We start from the raw sequence: 21,504 nt of genomic DNA, 5'->3' as shown, positions 1-21,504 counted from the left end.
TTTTAGACGACCAACCAGTTTGTTTTCGAAGGGTTTTAAAAATGAAACCTATATTTGCTAATGATGGATATTTTTTTTAATGAGAGTGTCACAAAGCTGGTCCTTTTTTTTTATAAAAGCTGCTCCTTTATTCAAGGATACCGTGTGCTTGATTTGTTTTTCCAGAGGAGTCATAAAACTCTCCCAGCTCAAAGGTGACTAGTTTAATACAAAACTAGTTAGGAAGTCAACAGTGAGCTGTGCGAAAACAGTTTGCTACAATTTCTCTCCTTCTGAATCTCTAACTTCAACTTGTAAGCAATTACCCATTTTTATTGTTTTTTTTAGGGGGTTTGCTTTTTGGAACTGTTGTGAAAATTCGGAATAGCATAATTAAGTCTAGTTTCGATAGATTGAGTTCTGTATGGGTTCTTTATTCAATTATTTGTGTTTCATCGTGTAGTTTTGTGACTTTTTTTCTGTTTTAAAAGCTGGTAGTCAACTTCACTAACTTACTCTGGGTAATGTTCCCTGTATATTTACCAACACAAATTACGAAGTTATGATCTGGCTGCCTGATTAAGATTGCTTTGAGTATTCTTGCCTCGTCCATAACACTGAAATGAAAAGCTAAAATCGCTGCATCGAAAAGCATGCAAAGCGCAATAATCTGGATGTATTTGGGACCAATTGTCTATTTCCAAAACTATTGCCAAGGAAGATGACTAAGGATTTGACAAATTAACTTCTAGCGAGTTATATCACCAAGCTTGCATCCCAAAGTCAATCCAACATTTCTGACAAATGTTGGGAATGTGCTTCCTTTGAGTGACTAATAATCACCAGGTCAGCTACGTAAACTCTAAACTCAACATAATCCGGAAATGGCCTCATATGTTCGTCTCTGAAATGTATCTGTTGCGTTTTTCAAATGGAAAGGCGTACATTTAAATTGATCCACTCCATTCGGTGTTATGAAAGGCAAAGTAGTCTTCAATCTTCCAGTCAACAGTACCTAGCAGTATCCTCTGAGCAAATCCAACATCTATAATGAAGTTAGTTGTCACACCTTTTTCAATACAATCATCCAAACGTGGAATCGGATATGCATCTGTCTTTGTGATGACATGACTTCGTGATAGTCTGCACACAATCATTAGTTACTATACAGTTTTGGCATCATTACTATGGGTGAATTCCATTCATTTTTTGGAGAGCAGCCTTCTCCTGCAATGGTCTGTTTCTTTTTCGACTATCTTTTATGACTACAGGTTGCAGGCACAAAGATAGAACTAAATAATTGATTATGTGGTAACTACGTTCTGTCCAACACTTGCACCTGATGCTGTTTAGCATGCAAATCGGTCTGTTTTGTAACTGAAGACAATAAAAGCCTCTCCAGGTTGTCCTTTCATATCTAGGTCTGGCTCGTGCTGCTCCAGACATGTCCTGCACTCTTCGTTTAACCAGGGTTGATCCCTCGCTTCATAGTTACTATAGAGTGTGAGATGTGCCAAGCCATGGGGTTACAGATTTATGAGTGGTGTAGCGCAAGGTTCTGCTGCTGATGATGGCCCACTGCGTCTCATGGATCCCTCGTGGTTAGTTGCTCGATCTACTTGAAGTGTGCTCCATTCACCACACAGATTGCAACTTGACATGGTGAACTGTCTACAAAAATGTGAAGGTAGCCCTACCGCCCCACTAGGTCTGTGCAATGTACGTTCTTAGCGATATATAAAATAGAGAGCTGTATCTGCAGCAGGCGAATTGGTGACTATGTAGTCAGCTATACGATTCTCTTTTATTTATTCCTGCATAACATGCCGCAGAGAAATTTGGCAGTCACCGGATCCAGCATCAATGCTGTGCACGAGATTGACTTTGTACGAAGGAGCTGACCCCTCTGCCTGATTCTGATTTGTCAGTGGGACGGAACCGACCAGAGAGCATGGTGAGCTTGTCTGGCACATTGTTCTGTTCACAACATCTGACTGTTGCTGGATTAGTCTGTCGGAAATATACTCTAGATCACTTTTACATTTTGTACAGTGACGGTCACTTTATTTCTGACACATTTTTAAAAAAATCAAACATTGCTTTTCTTTCTCAGTTCAAAACAATTTAAGTGAATAATAATTAAATTACCAGAGCACACGCCTAACTGTTACACAATTCAGTGACTTGAATACACAGCTGATTCCTATTCAGATCAGTGAACACGCCATCTTGCTGTCTGAAAAGCTGTTGAAAATAACTTTAGAAAGAACCTGAAGTCGGACGCAGTGGTACTGCACTTCACTACAATCTCTGAAGCATTGGCTATCTCTTATAGCTGTCCAGAGACCTTCCAAAGTGGAGCTCGACAATTATTCACACAATCCCTCACAGGAGACCAGTGACAAACATACCTGATCAACAGGGAAATATGTGGGGCAAACTGGCCAATAGGTGTCACATGGCTCATTGCTGATTGAAAAATAGTTCAAATTCTGTAAAACCGGCTCCAGGTGTGACCTGCTATTTCATCTCTTCTGGTTTGCCACCTTAAATCTGTAATTCTGCACCTTGGATGAAGGATTATACAAAGTGATGGACTTCTGCAGCACATGGCGTTCCACATGCAATGCCTCATTAATTAGATTAGATTTTAGATTACATTACAGTGTGGAAACAGGCCCTTCGGCCCAACAAGTCCACACCGACCCGCCGAAGCGAAACCCACCCACACCCCTACATTTACCCCTTACCTAACACTACGGGCAATTTAGCATGGCCAATTCACCTGACCCTGCACATCTTTTGGACTGTGGGAGGAAACCAGAGCACCCGGAGGAAACCCACGCAGACACGGGGAGAACGTGCAAACTCCACACAGTCAGTCGCCTGAGGCAGGAATTGAACCCAGGTCTCAGGCGCTGTGAGGCAGCAGTGCTAACCACTGTGCCACCGTGCCGCCCACTAATTATATTCATTGCATGCCAGCTTCGCAATGTCAGTATCCAAACAGAATTGTGCAATAAGATTGATGGCCAGCGTGATCCCAGCCCAAACTTCCTGTGCATGCCTTGAGCTGAAATGTTCTGTGTAAATGTTTTCAGCATTGTGCTAATCATTAACAGCAAAGTGTACTTCCGAAGAGCTGACATTCTTTGATAATACCAAACTTTCTATTGTACAGTAAACACAAAATGTCCCCATTTATTCAGGTCACTTTTATGACAACAATATGATGAAAGCAATGCACAAATCAGAGTAAGGGGATTTGAAATGACGAGTCTCACTACTCTACTCAAGAACAAATTATGTTTTTGTACACGGATGTTAAAAATAGGCAACTGTTTTCCCTCCTGTGCTCATATTCACACATAATCATTTTCCTGACAACACCATCATGTGTCTATGCGTTCTACAGTCAAATATGAGTACGTTTCAGTTGTTTCTGTTGATCTAACAGCTCACTAATGTAGTGTGTGAGTGTCACTATCTGTTTGACGATTGGTGTTTAGGCCAAAACTCTGACAGAAAGACAGATTGTTTCAAACAGCATATTCCTTAAGCAGTTCACAACAAACAAGATGCTGACTGAAACCAACGAGCCTGCACTCACAAATCCTAAAACGCAGTGTTCAGTACTGGGCATGTTTGGACAATATTTTACATTCCAATTTATTCATGGAATGTGATTGGGTCGGTATTTACTGTCCATCCCTTTTTGTCATTGAAGGTAGTGGTGAACGGCCATGTTAACCGCTGCAGTCCATGCACTGCAGGTCAACTTACAATACTAGTAGGGAGGGAACTTGGAATAGTGACACTGAAGAAACAGGAATGTTCTCCCAAATCAGTATGGCGGATGGTTTGGAACTGAACTGGAATATTTATCTGCTGCTGTTGTCCTTCTTGATGGTCGTGGTTTCAGAGGTTTTTTTTAAGGAGTCTTGCTAAATTTCTGCAGAGCATTGCACAGATGTCAGACATGGCTGCTACTCGGCGTCAGTGTATCAGTGGTGAAGATGGACTCAGCCAGGCAAATGGCAGTGGTGATAGGGGTGTTAAGCATACACACATCCAATTTTTGTCTGATAGACTGTGGACACGTTTTCGAAAATCATGAGGAAAGTTATCTCAGCTGGAATACTGGCCCCTGACAAATACGCCTACCTGAAGTGTGTGGTGCTGGAAAAGCACGGCCGGTGCATTTCAAGCATAAGCTCTTCATTAGTATTGTGATGGGAATTCTTCATAAAGAGCTTTTGCTCGAAACGGCAATTCTCCTTGTATGCTGCCTGACCGGCTGTGCTTTTCCAGCACCACACACTCTTCAGCTCTGATCTTCAACATCTGTAGTCATCACTTTCTCCGACATCATTGGAGAAAATGAATGGATATAGTTCAAATCTTTTGGCACTGAAAAGCACAACAGGTCAGGCAGCATGTGAGGCGCAGGAGAGTCGACGTTTTAGCAGAAACCATTCACAAGATTGTTGAATGTATTTATATTGTCAGTCTTAGAGTCATAGAGTCATAGAGATGTATAGCATGGAACCAGACCCTTCGGTCCAACCCGTCCATGCCGACCAGATATCCCAACCCAATGTTGTCCCACCTGCCAGCTCCTGGCCCATCTCCCTCCAAACTGTTCCTGTTCATATTCCCATCCAAGTGCCTTTTAAATGCTGCAACTGTACCAGCCTCCATCACTTCCTCTGGCAGCTCATTCCATACACGTACCACCCTCTGAGTGAAAAAGTTGCCTTTTCGGTCTCTTTTATATATTTTCCCAGTCACCATAAACCTCTAGTTCTGGACTCCCCCACCCCAGGGAAAAGATTTTGTCTATTTATTGCATCGATGCCCCTCATGGTTTTATAAACCACTATAAGGTCACGCCTCAGCCTCCGACGCTCCAGGGAAAACAGCCCCAGCCTATTCATCCTCTCCCTATAGCTCAAAGCCTTCAATACTGGCAACGTCCTTGTTAATCTTTTCTGAACCCTTTCAAGTTTCACAACATCTTTCCAATAGGAAGGAGACCACAATTGCACGCAATACTCAACAGTGGCCTAACCAATGTCCTGTACAGTTGCAACATGACCTCCCAACACCTGTACTCAATACACTGATCAATATAGGAAACCATAACAAAAACCTTCTGCACTCTCCTATCTACCAGCGACTCCACTTTACATAGAACATAGAACATTACAGTAGAGGCCCTTCGGCCCTTGATGTTGCGCCGACCTGTCATACCAATCTGAAGCCCATCTAAACTACACTATTCCATGTACGTCCATATGCTTGTCCAATGACGACTTAAATGTACTTAAAGTTGAAGAATCTACTACCGTTGCATGCAAAGCATTACACCCTTACTACTCTCTGAGTTGTGCAAGTGTTATTTGTCAGTTTTAAGAACGTGTCTGCATATTTTGCCTAATTCAGTATCCGACTAATCTGCGAATAGTTTTAAACATTATCCTCTCATTGGCATCACGTCACTTGTAATATTTATTGTGGATTGATGGCAATTTATGCAGCTCAAAATTGTTGAGACAAGGACAGCGAACACTCTTATGTCTCACTGATATTGCCCCTCCCTCTCAACTAGGACGTTTGCTTCAAATTCCAATTGCTCCATAGATATGTGGTAACTTATCAGGATAGACCAATATTAAAGTACCTGCACTAAGGAGTTGAGTGAGAACTTGGTTAGCTCAATCATTTGGATGGCTAATTTGTAATGCGGATTAATTCCAACAGTGTGGGATCAATTCCTGTAAAGGACTGTCCTACTCAACGTCTCGCTCACTTGAGGTATGATCACTGACTAGTTAAATTACCACCAGTTGTCTCTGTCTAACGAGAGAGCAACACTACCATTCCGTAGGAGTACTGTGGCTTACCATTACATTTCTTATCAACAGGTGTAACCAGAAATACCTCGATTGGGGCACTACTGCAGAACTGTCCTGTAGCTGAGACGGCTGCTCTCAACCATCTTTCTTTGTAATCAGGTACGACTTCTAACAGTGCAGACGTTTCCCTAATCCCTATTTGCTGCGGTTGTGCTATTAATTCTGGATGCCACACTCAGTAAAACAAAATTACTGTTGCCTCACTGTCGACTTCAGCTGTCTGCTTTCTTGTTTTCCATCTGTACACCAAGGCTTCAAAGAAGTCACGGGATGAGTGGCCCTGGCAGATTCCAAATTGAGCTTCAATAGCATGCTGGTGCTGCGGAAGTGCTGTTTGATACCACTGTAGATGACATCTATCATCACTTTAACAATGATAGGTATTATGCCAATGGGGCAGTCAATGATCACCTGTTTTAGATTAGATTAGATTAGAATACATTACAGTGTGCAAACAGGCCCTTCGGCCCAACAAGTCCACACCGACCCGCCGAAGCGCAACCCACCCATGCCCCCACACGTACCCCAAACCTAACACTACGGGCAATTTAGCACGGCCAATTCACCTGACCTGCACAGCTTTGGACTGTGGGAGGAAACCAGAGCACCCGGAGGAAACCCACGCAGACACGGGGAGAATGTGCAAACTCCACACAGTCAGTCGCCTGAGGCGGGAATTGAACCCGGATCTCTGGCGCTGCGAGGCAGCAGTGCTAACCACTGTGCCACCATGCCACCCACTGTTGTCTTGTCTGTATGTGTACAGGACACATCCAGATAGTTTTCCACATTTTCAGGCAGTTGCCAGTGTTGTAGCCAAGCAAAAACAGCTTGAAATGAATCGTGCCAGGGAACAGAGCATTCCCATCCTCCAATCCCTTCAGCTGTGTGTCGACACTGCACGAAATGAATCGAATTAGCTGATGTCTGCCAACTGGGGCCGACTAATGTACATCATCCCAGCGACACGCCTGTCTGAACATTGTTACGAACGTTTCAGCCCTACTTCTTCTATTCTGCTGGGCTCTTCCATCATGAGGAAGGCGACATTGTGGAGCTTCCTCCTCCAATGAGTTGTTCGATTGTCCACCACAATTTATCCATACCGCATGTGACAGGATTCCGTAGTTTAGGTCTAATTTGTTGGTTACATTTGGCTATCACTTGCTGTTTACGCTATTTGGTAGTACGTTTGGTAACTTCACCTCATATTTAGGTGCGCTTGGTAATTGGTGCTACTCTTGGGAAGCCCTCTTGCATTCTTCATTGAAAAAGGGTTAATGCCCTCAATTGTGTCAGGGTAAATTCGAGCATATACCAGACAGTCAGTGTGAAACTTGCACTGTATTACAATTCTGATGCTGTTGGTAATGACCTAAATCAAGTCAAACAGCGCAGTGTTGATTTATTAGATCGATCTGACAACTGCCCCTTTTCACATAGTGATGGTGTCGCACACACACACAGAGTGTTCACAAAGTGGTACTTTGCCTCCAGCAATACTGTATGCGATAGTCAGTGTTACAATATGGTCATCGTTCAATGCGTCTGCAGCTGGTAGATTGGTAAGGATGTGTTCAATTATGTTTTTTCCCTCTTAATAGTTCCCTCTCTGTCAAGTGTTTATATCAGAGTGGTGCTGGAAAAGCACAGCAGGTCAGGCAGCAACCGAAGAGCAGGAAAATCGACGTTTCGGGCAAAAGCCCTTTATCAGGAATAGAAGCAGGAAGCCTCTAGGGGTGGGGTGCTGGGGTTGAGGAGAAGGTAGCCAAGAGTACAATAGGTGAATGGAGGTGGGGATGGAGTGAGAGGTCAGCGAGGAGGGTGGGGAAGGTAGCAAAGAGTATAATAGGTGAATGGGGGTGGGGATGGAGGTGATAGGTCAGAGGAGTGGGTGGAGCGGACAGGTGGGAAGAGATATTAACAGGTAGGACAGGTCATGACGACAGTGTTGAGCTGGTAGGTTGGAACTGGGGTACGGTGGGGGGGAATGAGAAAACTGGTGAAGTCCACATTGATGCCCTGGGGTAGAAGTGTTCCAAGGCGGAAGATGAAGCGATCTTCCTCCAGGCGTTGGTTGATGAGGGAGCGGCGGTGAAGGAGGCCCAGGACCTGCTTGTCCTCGACAGAGTGGCAGGGGGAGTTGAAATGTTGGGCCACGGGGTGGTGGGGATGATTGGTGCAGGTGTCCCAGAGATGTTCCCTGAAGCCCTCTGCGAGGAGTTGTCCAGTCTCTCCAATGTAGAGGAGACCGTACCAGGAGCAACGGATACAATAAATGACATTGGTGGATGTGCAGGTGAAAGTTTGATGGATATGGATGGCTCCTTTGGGGCCTTGGATGATAGTAAGGGAGGAGGTGTGGGCCCAGGTATTGCAATTCCTGCGGCGACAGGGAAGGGTGCCAGGATGAGATGGTGGTTTGTTGTCGGGCGGGGACCTGACCAGGTGGATACGGAGGGAACTATCTTTGCAGAAAGTGGAAAGGGGTGGTTAGGGAAATATATCTCTGGTGGCGGTGTCCGTTTAGAGATGTGGGCGGATGATACGGTTAATGCGAATGTTGGTAGGGTGGAAAGTGAAGACCGGGGGGGTTATGGTTGCAGGGGTGGGGTTTGATGGCAGAGGTGCGGGATGTGGATGAGGTGCGTTGGAGGGCATCTTCAACCACGTGAGAAGGAAAAGTGTGATCTCTAAGGAAGGAGGCCATCTGGTGTATTCTGTCATGGAACTGGTCCTCCTGGAAGCAGATACGGCGGAGGAGGTGGAATTGGGAATACGGGATGGTATTTTTGCAGGAGGTAGGGTGGGAAGAGATGTAATCCAGGTAGCTGTGGGAGTCGGATGATTTGCCAAAAGTGTCAGTGTGAAGTCGGTCGACATTAATGGAGATGGAGAGGTCCAGGAAGAGGAGAGAGGTCTAGTGTGTTCTGTGGTGGAACTGGTCCTCCTGAGAGCAGATACTTCTGGTGTGTTCTGTGTGTGTTCCACCCCGAACTTAAATTCACTTGGACCATCTCTAACACCACTCTCCCCTTCCTGGACCTCTTCATCTCCCTATTTCTGTATCCTTCTCCAGCTACCACACCCCTTCCTATCTCTGTCACCTGCACCAATTATTCCAGCCATCTTTATCGCTGTGAACGTCTCCAAAAATCACACTCCTCCCAATCTCTGTAACCACCTCCAGAGAATACTTCTTTCCATATCTGTCTCCTCCTCCATCAACTGCACACTTCCTTTGCTCAGCAGTCACCGGCAGACACTATTCCTTCCTCATCTCTGTAATCCCCTCGAGCACTTGCAATCTGCTCTATTACTGAAACCACTTCGAGGTCCTACACTGTTCCCTAATTTTGCAGCATCCTTCAGCCAATGCACACGTCCCTAATTGTGTAACGTCTCCAATCCCTAACCTTTCCCTAGCACAGTAACCGCATCACCTATTTGAGCCCTTTCTTTCACTGTTATCACCACCATCGCATACATCCCACATGATCGCTGTAACCTCCAACCCCTACACTCCTCCGTATCTCCATTATATCCACCAATTTCCTACAAACCTCCTCATCTTTGTGTCCTCCTGCAGCCCCCTACAAGCTTCCCATTTCTGTAATCTCGTAAAACCGGTACATCATTTCATATTTCTATAAGTTATTCCAGACTCCAAAGATAATGCCATTTCTACACTCCTTCATGTTTCTGTAACCTCCTCGAGCCCTGGCATCCCTCCCTATCCCTGGAACTTGCTCCTGCCACGACAACCTTCCTTCTCACTGGAAACTTCACCAGCTATTCCAGTCCTCCCCATCGGTGTAATTTCCTTAAGAATGTGTCGCTCTACATCTCTGTAATTTCATCCAGCTGCGAGATTCCTCCTTATCTCTGTAAGGAGGAATCACCCCTCCCATTCTGTGTAACCTTCTCCAACGGTACTCCACTATTTCTGAAGCATCCTCTAGTACCTTCACCCCTCTTTATCTCTAAAATGTCCATTAATGATGAGAGCCCTTCCAATTGTTATAACCTCCAAGAGTAAATAAATATTACCTGTCTCTCAAACCCCCTCCTTCACCAACCCCCTTCCATATCTCTCTAATATCCACCAGCTCCTTAACCCAATTCTCCTTATAAGTTGCACCTCCTCCGGCACTTACATCCCTCTTATCTCTGTAGACTCCTCCAGCATCTTCTTTCATCCTTTCATTGTGACCACAGTCAGTGCTTAAGTCCCCCCATATGCCTGGAATCTGTTCTAGCACCTACACGCCGCCCTATTGCTATTAACTTCTCAAGACACTACGTCCCTCTTTATCTCAGTACATACCTTCACACCTGTCGCTGCAATTTCAGCCACCTTCTACACGACTCCATATTTCTGTCATATTCTCAGTCGTTACACACCTTCAAACTTCTGCATCTTTCTCTTACACTGACGCTCCCCACAATCTCTATCATCACTTCCAGAATATGTCCATCTCTATTAGCGTAAAATTCTCCAGCATCGATATCATTGTTATCCATGTACTCTCCTCCTTTCTGCACTACTCGCTGTCTTTGTATTCTCTACCAGCACCTTACAGGTCTGGTGGCCCTGAGGATAAATCACTACCAGTCGTTCCTCTCTTCAATGAAAGAGCAGCCTTAATGGTCTGGTAACACTATGGCAACACAACAACTCCTCTTTATCGCTGATACCTCCTCCAGCCTGTGAATCTCGGCATGCCACAGTACTTAGTTTGAGAATCAGCGGAGCGAAGGCTGAACAGGAGCGGATGGGACACGGGAATTGACGGGTAAGTTAACTTATATACTCGTTAAAGCCGAAGGACTGCACGAGTAGCATTTCCTACCCGACATCCTCCTCCTCTAAACAAAACAAATTACTGTAACATGATTGGTAACATTAGAATTCTTTAAAAAGAAAATATATTTGGCCAATTTGGAGAACAGCGATGGACACTAGGGCAGTTCATGCTCCTCTTGCCGTATGTGGAAGAGGAGGATCACAACGAGTCTCTCCGCTGACTTCGCCTTCAAGACGTGTATCCAACTAAAGCTCCTCACAGATCCTGTTACGGAGCTGGAGCTGGAGTTGGATGAGCTTTGGATCATTCAGGAGGCTGAGGGAATGATAGGAGGGGTTATGTGGAGACGGTCACAACTAGGTTAGAGGACAAATTATCGTCAAGAGATCAAAAGTGAATAAGCAGACAGTGGAGGGAACCCCTATGGCCATTGCACTTAATAATAAGTATACTGCTTTGAGTAATGTTCCGAGAGGAGGGGGAATGATCTACCAGGGGAAAGCCAAAGCGGACCGGTCTCTTCAACTGAGCGTGGTTCTGTGGCTCAGAGGGAAGAGGGTAAAATAGGAGACCGGTAATGATAGGAGATTCAATGGTTTGAGGAACAGACAGGGATTCTGTGGTCGCGATCGAGACTCCCTGATGGTATGTTGCCACTGGGAAACAAGGTCAGGGATGTCTCAGATCGAGTCAACAGGACTCTGAAGGGGGAGAGGGAGCAGCCAGAAGTCGTCGTTCACTTCAGTAATGACATCAGTAATGACATGATCCACTTCCGATGGAAGCTTATTCCATATGTATATTACCCTCTGTGTAGAAAGAAAATGCCCCCATGTTCCCTTTTCGTCTTTTTGTGTCTCAACTTAAATTGGTGCGCTCTAGTCATCGATTTCCCAACCCTGTGAGAAAGAGTGAGTGCATTCATCCTATCCATGCCTCTCATCAGCTTATACACTTTTATCAATGCCCGCTTCAGTCTCGTACACTCTGAACAAAAATGTCCTTGGTTACCCCACCTCTCCCTGTAACTCACACTATTAAGGAACTTGTCCAAATGCCACTGCTCTACCCATACATGTGCACTTTAGTCCTTGTGCGGTCCCTTTTCTCTTCGTGTTTAATGTACTTTAACTATCACTTCGAATTCATCCTAATATTCTCAGCCCAGGATATATTTTGTCTTCTTTTCTCCCTTCTGATTTCCTTCTTTAGCAACTATTGTATACCTTATGTACCTGGAGGGATTCTCTTGGTTTGAGCTGCCTGTCGCTTTCCATATCTCCTTTCTTCTGGTCAAAGCTTCAATATCCAATGTCATCCAGTGTTCCTTATTCTTGCCAAACTTGCCCTTCACCCTCAAGGGAGGTATATCCATGAACATTAGCTGTCTCCCTTTCAAAGGCATCCCACTTGTTGGAGGTCTCTTTATCTATAAACAAACTGCCCCACACAAGTACTGTCTGTCCTGTCTAATTATATCAGATTTGTTTTGCCCTGTTACGAACTTGAACCAGTCGACCAGTTTTGTCCCTCTCAGAAATTGTTTTTAATTGAATAGAACTTTAGTCATTGGTCCCAAAATGTCCCCCTACTGCCACCCGTGTCACCTGTCCTACTGTATTTACCAAGAGTACGTCGGGTTTTGCCCATTCCCAAGTAGAACCCTCTATGTTGTGTTTGAGAAAACTTCTCTGGACAAACTTAACAAATTCCATCCTATCTAATCCCTTAACGTTCTGGCACTCCCAGGCTATATTGGGAAAATTAAACTCCTATTATGAAAACCATGCTGCTCCTGCAAGTCTCCACAATCGCCACGAATATTTGGTCATCTAATTCCTGGAGACCATTTGGGGACCGATATTACAACCCAATAACGTCTCCATCCTTAACATATTTCTTAGCTACACTAACAAAGTTTATTAAATGATTCTTCAGTTACTTGATTGCCGATAGCTGCTGTGATACCAACCTTCATCAAAAATGCAACGCCGCCTCCCCTCCTTAGACCATGTGTGTTCTACCTAAAGAACCTGGACCCGATCTCATTAAATTGTCAATCCTGTCGCTCTCTTAGCCATGATCCTGTATTAGCTATAACATCCCAATCCCACATATCTATCCACGCCCTCAGTTTTTCGGTCTTACTGGTCAGCCATCTAGTATTGAAATAGACACAATTTAATCTAACAATCACCCTTGCTCCCTGTTGTGTTCCAGCCTGACCTGCCATTTCACTTTACTATTTCTGATAACTGTACCTCCTTCCAACCTCGCACTTGCCTCACTGGTGTTAAGAATCGCACATCCCTGTCAATCTAGTTTAAATCCTCCCTTGAAGCACTGGCAAACCCGGCCGTCAGGATATCGTCACCAAACAGTTCAGGTGGGACCCATCCCTCGTGAACAGATCACCTCTGTCACAAAACAACATTCCAAAGCTCTAAAAATCTGAATCTCAAACTTCTTGACCATTTCGTTTAGCCACACATTAATTTGCCATACCCTCCTGTTCGTAACCTGAATAGAACGTTACACTGGAAGTAATCCATAGATTGTCACCAACGACGTCCTGGTTTTGAAAGATTTTGTTTCTTCGAGCTCTCTATAATCACTCCAGAGGATCTTATCCCTATTTCTACGTGTCGTTAGTCCCAACATAGACTCATAGAGTAATAGAGATGTCTAGTATGGAAACAGACTCTTCCATCCAACCCATCCATGCCGTCCACATATCTCAACCCAATCTAGTTCCACCTGCCAGCACCCGGCCCACACCCCTCAAACCCTTCTTATTCATATACACATCCAAATGTCTTTTAAATGTTGCAATTGTACCAGCCTCCACCACTTCCTCTGGTAGCTTATTCCATATACGTACCACCCTCTGTGTAAAAGAATTGTCCTTTATATCTCCTTTATATCTTTCCCGTCTCACACTAAAACTATGCTCTCTCATTCTGAACTGCTCTACCCCAGAAAAACGAACTTTGTCTATTGATCCGATCTATGCCACTAATAATTTTGTAACCTTCTATAAGATCGCCCCTCAGCTTCCAACGTTCCAAGGAAAACAGCTCCAGCCTTTTCAGAATCTCCCTATAGCTCAAATCTTCCAACTCTGGCATCATCCTTGTAAATATTTCCTGAACCCTTTCAAGTTACACGATATATTTCCAATAGGAAGGAAACTAGAATTGCACGCAATCTTCCAACAGCGGTCGAACCAATGTCCTGTACAACCACAACATGACCTCCCAACTCCTTTACTCAATACACTGACTGATAAAGGAAAGCATATCAAACGCCTTTTTCACTATCGAATCAACCTGCAACTCCACTTTCAAGGAGCTATGAACCTGCATTTCAGGGTCTCTTTGTATGCAACATTCCCTAGGACCTTACCATTAAGTGTATAAGTTCTGTTAAGATTTGCTTTCCCAAAATGCAGCACCTCGCATTTATCTGAATTAAACTCCATCTGCCACTTCTCAGCCTATTGACCAATCTGATCAAGATCCTGTTGTAATGTGAGGTAACCTTCTTCCCTGTCCACTACATCGCCAGTTTTGCTGTCACATGCAAACTTACTAATTATAGCTCTTATGCTCACATCCAAATCAATGACTTATGGCTGCTCATCCTCCCCCTTGAGAACATTTTGCAGCCCACACTGGGTAATCATGGATCCAGGCATCTGGAAGTTAACGCACCATTCTGGATTCCTGTTTATGGCCACAGAATCTCCTGTCTGCCTCCTTTATTATCGAGCCTCCGATCTCAAAGGTACCGTTTACATTGTCCTTTTCTCACTGGGCCCCAGCGTCGGCCATAGTATCAAAAGCCTGGGTCCTGCTGCTTTCCCCTGAACGGTTACACGTAATCTATTCACCCCATTGAACAGTATCCACAATAGTGCATTTGTTTCCGAGGCGAATGGCCACGTGGCGCCTGCACTCTCTGCCTTCATACTTTAGTGGTTTCCTGGTGGTTACCTCGCTGCACTCTGCCTGGAACACAACTGGAAGCCTGTTGGGTTAAATTATATTTATTTCAATGCAAGACGTTCGATAAATAAGGCCGACAAAATCAGTGCGTGGATAACCATGTGAAACTGGAACATTATGTTCATTACAAGAACATGGCTGATGTAGCCACTTGGGTGTGACCATGTCACAAAATCTCTTATCTATAATGTGCTCAGTATCTCGGATGATGCTGAGTACATCCAGGGCCAACCTCAGCTCCAGAACACGGTCTTCCAGGAGCTGCAGCTTGCTGTACTGTCCACAGGCGCAGTCATCAGGGATGGTGGAAGTCTCCCTTAGCTCCCAGAGCCTGCCTAACTGCCATCTGAACTGCTGTCAGATGAAAGAAAACGAGCTTATCTGTAATTTGCTGAGCTGTTTCTCTCTAAATACTCTTGAAATAAAGCCTTTCCGCTTATTCTGCTCCAATAAGTTTTGCAACAGCACATCGCTCCATCCCTCAAGAATTAATCATGGTTAGTAAAAGCCGGAAACGCTGCAATGCTGAAGTACTTGGGACTTAAGCCTACTGCAAGTAACATTCCCAAGTCACTGCGAGTGACGGTCTACCATCCAAATTCTAACCAAGCCTGACTCTGCTTAGTTTCTTGAGATCAGATGAGATCAGATATTTTCAGACTAATATTGTCACAGGTCATCTTCACACATTGACACCAGGCCCATGTATACCTGCTCTTCAGTGCAGGTCACTGCTTGTCTTTGGAGAGTGACTTGAGGAGATCTTCCTTCTGGTAGCAGTGACTGCAACGATGCAAACTTTCATGCCAACAGCCCGTCCATTTTATCGTAGCCCACTGCTCGTGCTTTCCATGTATTAGTACTCTTTCTATAAAAATCCTTGCATCCGTCTATTGCAATCTAAAATGGGGGAGGGAGAGAAATTGATGTTCTAGTGCATACGGAGTTATTGGGAAAAAAAAGCATATGACATAGGAAGAACAGTATGCACATCTGTTCCCTTAATCTGATTTACATTTCAATACGTATATATTTATTCTGATTCAGAGAAGGAGCGTCGCTCCGAAAGCTAGTGTGCTTCCAATTAAACCTGTTGGGCTATAACCTGGAGTTGTGTGATTTTTATATTTATTCTGATAAGGCTCCATTCCACTTTCCCAAGCTTTCCCACATGTACCACTTGTTCAAAAATCTATCTACCTCAGCCTTGAAGATATTTAATGATTCATCCTTAACAGCCTTCAGCTTTTCCTAGAATGTTTCCCTCTCACTGATGTGTGACTTGGTGGTCTTTAAGTTCCATGTTTTTTTTTCAGCGTTCTGTGTGAAAGTTGAATCGAAAGTTTAATCGACACTTATTCTTTCACACCTCGTCTGTGGCCAGAGGCAAAATAAAACGAAAAATAAAGGTTATGAAGCTTGTAATTTCCTCCCTCATCCCCCACATCAGCCTAAGATACAGCTCAGCCAGAACGGGGTGTTGTCAGCTGTTTATCTCGCATTAAATTCCTCTTCTTCCTCAGCTCTTGTATCAATCTGCTCAAGGTTCACCTTGCCACTCTCCCTGAATCCAGTCAGTGCTTCTCCAAAGTGAAGAATGATACGAAGAACATGTTTAACCTATTCTGTGGCTCCATGCACAGTTTGCTTCCTTGATCCCTAATACACACCATTCTTTCCTTCCTTATTGTCTTCACCTTAATAAACTGAGATAATATCTTGAAATTCTTGTTTATCTTACCCACTAATCTTTTATCATGCCAATTTTTGCTGTGGTTACTTCCCTATACTTCGTATATTATTCTTGTATCTCCACTAACATGTTGAAGTTATACCTGCTCGCAAGTCAAAGCTTTTCCCTGCGCCTCGGTAGACGGGGCAATACATTCAATTCAATTTAGTTCAAGCTGATTTTCGTTACTCCATTCTGAATATTTATAGACCTGCATGGTTCACTTGGCTTGCTTTGCTAAATTTCATCGATGGTGTAACATGTTGGGCTGACGTTCTCTTCAATTCAGTTTAGAGCATGTGACCACTACCCCCCTTCCGCCTTACACTGTTCTGACATAGGTTTACACAAAAGTAACTGTACTTTGACCAGACTCTGCCTTATTTTAATGAAATCTCCCTCCACAATCCTAAGACTTTTTTTTTGTCTGAATCTTTGACTTTTGTCTTTTCCTGAATAAACTTGAAATGTATGGTGTTAAGGTCACTGCTCCTAAATTACTCTCCTCATCTTGCCTAGAACACCTGATTGGTTGCGTTCCCACAATAAAACTCAGCACTTCGCCGTCTCTTGTAGTATCTGCTACACGTTGACATAAGAAGCTGTGTAGAATAGCTTTCAGACCATCAGGCCCCTCTCAAAAAGTTATCACTACCCCAATACATGTTGGGAATTGAAGTGTCCGAATGTAATTATCCTATTATAGTTTTTGCATACTACAGTGAACTGATTATATGTCTGTTCCTGTATTTTCATTTTTCTGCGGATCTATAATATATCCCCAAAATTGTGGCTGTTTTTCTTTTCATCCTGAGCTCTACCCACAAAGATTAATTTGAAGATCCTTCCAAGATGTCGTCGCACCTTACTGCAGTAACTCATACAATAATTAGTAATGCAACACCACCTCCTCTTTTACACCCTCCACTGTCCAGTCGATAAATCCTGTACCACAGAATACTTTGTTGCCAGTCCTGACCTCACTCAACTCTGTGATATGGTGAAAACATCACTTCTCCATATGTCAATTCATTCCCTTATCACATTTGTCTGTCTGATAATTCTGCTAGGTAAAGTGCATGCAACATGAAATATCTCACTCGGAATACTCTGTACCTCGGAGATCTTCAGTACTTCATTGTTTGTTATTAGGCTGCCCAATCTGTGAACCCAATCTGTAACTCTGGGGCTGAACGGATATTTATTGAATTGCATTTTATTTCCAAAAATAAGTATTCATACAGTTCAACTATCCATAACTGAGCAATCAACTCCACATGCCTTGCCTTTGTGGAGATTATTTCCCTGCTCAGGGACAGCCCTCAGTAATGGAGAAAGTGAGGACTGCAGATGCTGAAGACTTAGAGTCGAAAACTGTCGCGCTGGAAAAGCACAGCAGTTCAGGAAACATCCGAGGAGGAAGACAGTCGATGTTTCTGGTATAAGCCCTTCATCAGGAGTGTATTGATGCCTTCCCATTATATCCATCAATGATTCACTAGATATTGGGTTTTGTACTCGCTGGGGCACGCAGCATTGTTTATATCCCTGAAATAAAAAGCAGTCAGTCAGTGGGGGAGACAGAACAATATGGAGTGGGGCAAGTTCCGCAGAAGGACAGCTTTTTTCATCATTTTTTTGAATTATAATGAATTGATGAACGTGTGAGGGCGTGCGGTGTCTGAGAGCAGGAAGCTGGGAAGGGGCATTAGGCCAAGCCGTTCAGTTATGGTATGCATAGTTATATTCAATATGCTAATTAAAAATAGTGAAAATACAGCGGTCTTATTAGGCGCCATCAATCAGTTCTTAATGGGATCAGGAGATTCTAGCTCTATTCGAGGGTAGGTGAGAAAGCCCCCTTCCTGGCAGTACAGTGCTTCCACTATTGTTCTTCTGTTAGTGAGTTATTTTGGTGACTCTCCATCTGACCTGTCCTTTGTGTGGCTTTCTTATCACTGGGGTATGAGATTGCCCTTCAGGTTTTGGGATAACTATGTTAATTGGGTCGAGGAAGATTATTGTCAGGTTGTCTTGGGAAGTGTATTACCTGGTCTGCGAGTGAATGTGGTCATGTTTGGTTTCCCACGTTAACGTGTTTGGGTCAATGCTAAAGCATTCTGGGTGCTCATTGTATGGTTTGGATAGGCTTGACATCCTGTGCTCTGTGTGGCCATGCTGTGAGTAGGCAGGGTGTCAGATCTTTTCCCACAATTCCCCTTTTTAAGGGAGGGATGAGACGGAGAAAACGTAGCTGGATCCAGGAGTCTTGTCGTGTTGAGGTGTGGGTTTCGCCATCAGACAGGTAGCCTTTGGTGTCTGAGTCCGACTCAGCAGGGGTTGTCTCAGGGGCAGGGATGCTGCCCCAGTGGATCTGCACCAGCTGAGTGGTGAGGTGGGTAAAGGGGGGTAGTACTGCATGCAGCCATGAACAGCGAAGTCGGGTGGCCATGTTCAGTGTCACACTCCCGGCAGTAGCAGCAATAAAGGCTATCAATCCTTGTTGCAGGACTGTGCCCCATGAGCCCAGCTAGGACGCTACCCAGTCCCATAAATATCACTGGCAGTTCTGATAATGGAGTACAGAAGCCGTCTGCTGGATATGCTGGTTCCGCTGGTCAGGAATGTCAGTGGAGCAGTCAGCACCAATGAGGCAGCATGTGTCCTCTTTTGCAACGTTCATGCAGTCTCAGGCCATCCTATTCTGCAGGGCCACGTTGTAAATGGTAACAACCTCTGCATTCAGCTGGGTGAACGCCTCAGCTGTGGAATTCAACCCCTCTTCTAGTGTGGTGGCCAGTTCATGGACATCTACGTGCAACCACAAGGTTGGACAATGGGGTACCAGCAGGTAGAGAGCTGTATCAATGGCAACGAGCGCTAATTTGCTGAGGGTTATAGGCTTTTGAAAGGGAGAGGGCATGAAGTGATAGTTGAATGGTACCGCATACTCGACAAAGTAGCTTCCACCCAGGACAATGGCTGCCAGGGTTAGGCTTTTTAGCCAAACATAAAATAGGTGCCGTTGTGAGTCTCGAGATGGAGGGTGTGGGTCCCTGTCCAGACGAGGAGGAAGGTGGTATCCTGATTTCGAGATGCCGGTGTTGGAATGAGGTGTACAAAGTTCCAAATCACACAGCACCAAGTTATAGTCCAACAGGTTTAATTGGAAGCACGAGCTTTCAGAGCGCTGCTCCTTCATCAAACTTCTGATGAAGAAGCGGAGCTCGGAAACCTAGTGCTTCCAATTAAATCAGTTGGACTGTAACCTGGCTGTATTCTGCATCGTCTTGTTGAGGACATGTAGGTTTAATATGTTGCTTTCTGCTGCGGATCGGCGTGTTATGTGAGTTAGGAGCAGGACGTCAGTGCACCGGCTCCATCCAGCCTCCCATCCGGATTGCTGCCTGCTCCTTAAACAGACGGATCCTGCAGCTGGCCGCTTCTTCTTGGTGTCAGTAATGGTCAGGGCTGGCTTTCATGTGAGAGGTTGTAGGCGGGTTAAAACCACTGTTTAAATTTGTCCAGGTGGTACCGTCCAGATTTCAAGGGGTTGGGCTATTATCCGCGTATTTGGTGATTACTGTTGATAAATTGAATGTTGTAACCTTAGGGGATCTGTCTGGTTCCAGCCACTACTCCGCCATGTCTGTGATGATAACAGGGATAGAAGCTAAAAGGAATACCCACGTGAGAGTGGACAGGGACCAGAGTGCAACCCCAGCAGCGTTTCTTGATAAATCGCTGAGCATACCCATGGGCTATACTCAGGAAAGTGTTGGCCCGCAAGTCATGGCTGATTATTAAGTGCCTCTCCATTGTCCCTGTTTACCAGCAAGCCACAGTGTGGCAGTCAGGCAGGTCAGGCTGAGGGCGGTGATGGTGATGGCTGTGGCGAGAAGCTGGATCTGTGTTCTGTGTTCTGAGTGGAGTCTTCTCCGGTCTGGTCCCTGTTAGTCGGAGGTGGGGTTCTTTTGCAGCGGGTGGCATCTGTCCATTCGGGCCATCCTTCCACTTTTACAGTTGTCCAGGATGTCAGCAGGATCAGGTAGGGGACTTTCCACCTAGGAGAGAGAGAGTCCTTTTCCAGTGATTTTATCATGGTATAGTCCCCGGGTCGGAACATATGTAGTGGCATTGGTAGGAGTGCGGGCAGCACAGCTCTGACCTGGTCGTGCTTTACATGAATGATTCTGCTAAGGGCTTGTACATAATTCAGCAGAGCATGTTGCGTCAGGGGAAGAGGTGTGTCCGTGGAGAGTTTTGGGTGCCTGGTAACTGTGCACATACGTCACCCCATACAAATGGGGTGAGTCCGGTCATGCAGTTTGCCTGGTCATGTATAGTGTAAAGAGCTAGTGTCATAGCATCTGGCCAAGTCAGTCCTGTATCTTGGGTGATCTTGGTCAGTGTGGTTTAAAGGGCGCCATTCATCCATTCGACCACGCCTGATGAGTGCGGTTGGAGGGGATGTGGTGTCGCCACAGTATCCCTCGTGCTTCACCAGTAACAGTCGTGAGCCTAACAGTGAAATGAGTTCCCCTGTCTGCCTCGATAGTACTGAGGACGCGAATCTGGGGATGACATCACTGAGGAGGCATTTTATCACTCTCCATGCATCATCCTTTTCAGTAGGGAATGTTTCCACCCATTCAGAGAAGATGTCGATGTTGACCAGGATGTATTTGTAAAACAGTTTTTTGGGGGGCATGTGAGCAAAGTAAATTTACAAGTGGTTGAAAGGCATCTCAGGGACTGGTAATTGGTCATTCCTGGCATGAATCTTTCCTGCATTGTTTTACAGGCAAATGATGCACTGTGATAACAGGGCTTTGGTCGTGGCAGCAAATCTTGGTGCATAACAGGATTTTGTGGCAGTGCATATGATTTCCCTCTTGCCTGTGTGACTGACGCCGTGTGCTGTTACGGCAGTGTGTGTAGGTGGGCTCTTGAGGAAATGCTGCAGCCATCGGGATTGTCAAGCACCTGTAGGGAAGGTGACCTCATGGCCCCAATGCAGTTCTAACTGTCCTTTCCTCGTGGTCGTGCAGCCTGTCGGG

The 21,504-nt window shown here is 44.9% G+C and overlaps 1 long non-coding RNA gene across 1 annotated transcript in view; it reads left to right on the top strand.

Moving 5' to 3' along the window:
- Positions 1-273: 273 nt before the first annotated feature.
- LOC122562493 (uncharacterized) overlaps positions 274-21,504 on the top strand; it is a 35,400-nt gene continuing 14,169 nt past the window's right edge. Inside the window, exons 1-2 of the long non-coding RNA XR_015760643.1 lie at positions 274-293; positions 5,907-5,996. This is a non-coding gene — a long non-coding RNA (uncharacterized LOC122562493). The remainder of the gene's footprint in view (positions 294-5,906; positions 5,997-21,504) is intronic.

The sequence above is a fragment of the Chiloscyllium plagiosum genome, unplaced genomic scaffold (assembly GCF_037043375.1).
Source record: "Chiloscyllium plagiosum isolate Xiang-an unplaced genomic scaffold, Cpla_swu_hap1 HiC_scaffold_20, whole genome shotgun sequence".
Lineage (NCBI taxonomy): Eukaryota > Metazoa > Chordata > Chondrichthyes > Orectolobiformes > Hemiscylliidae > Chiloscyllium > Chiloscyllium plagiosum.
This window is presented reverse-complemented; position numbering and strand designations above follow the sequence as displayed.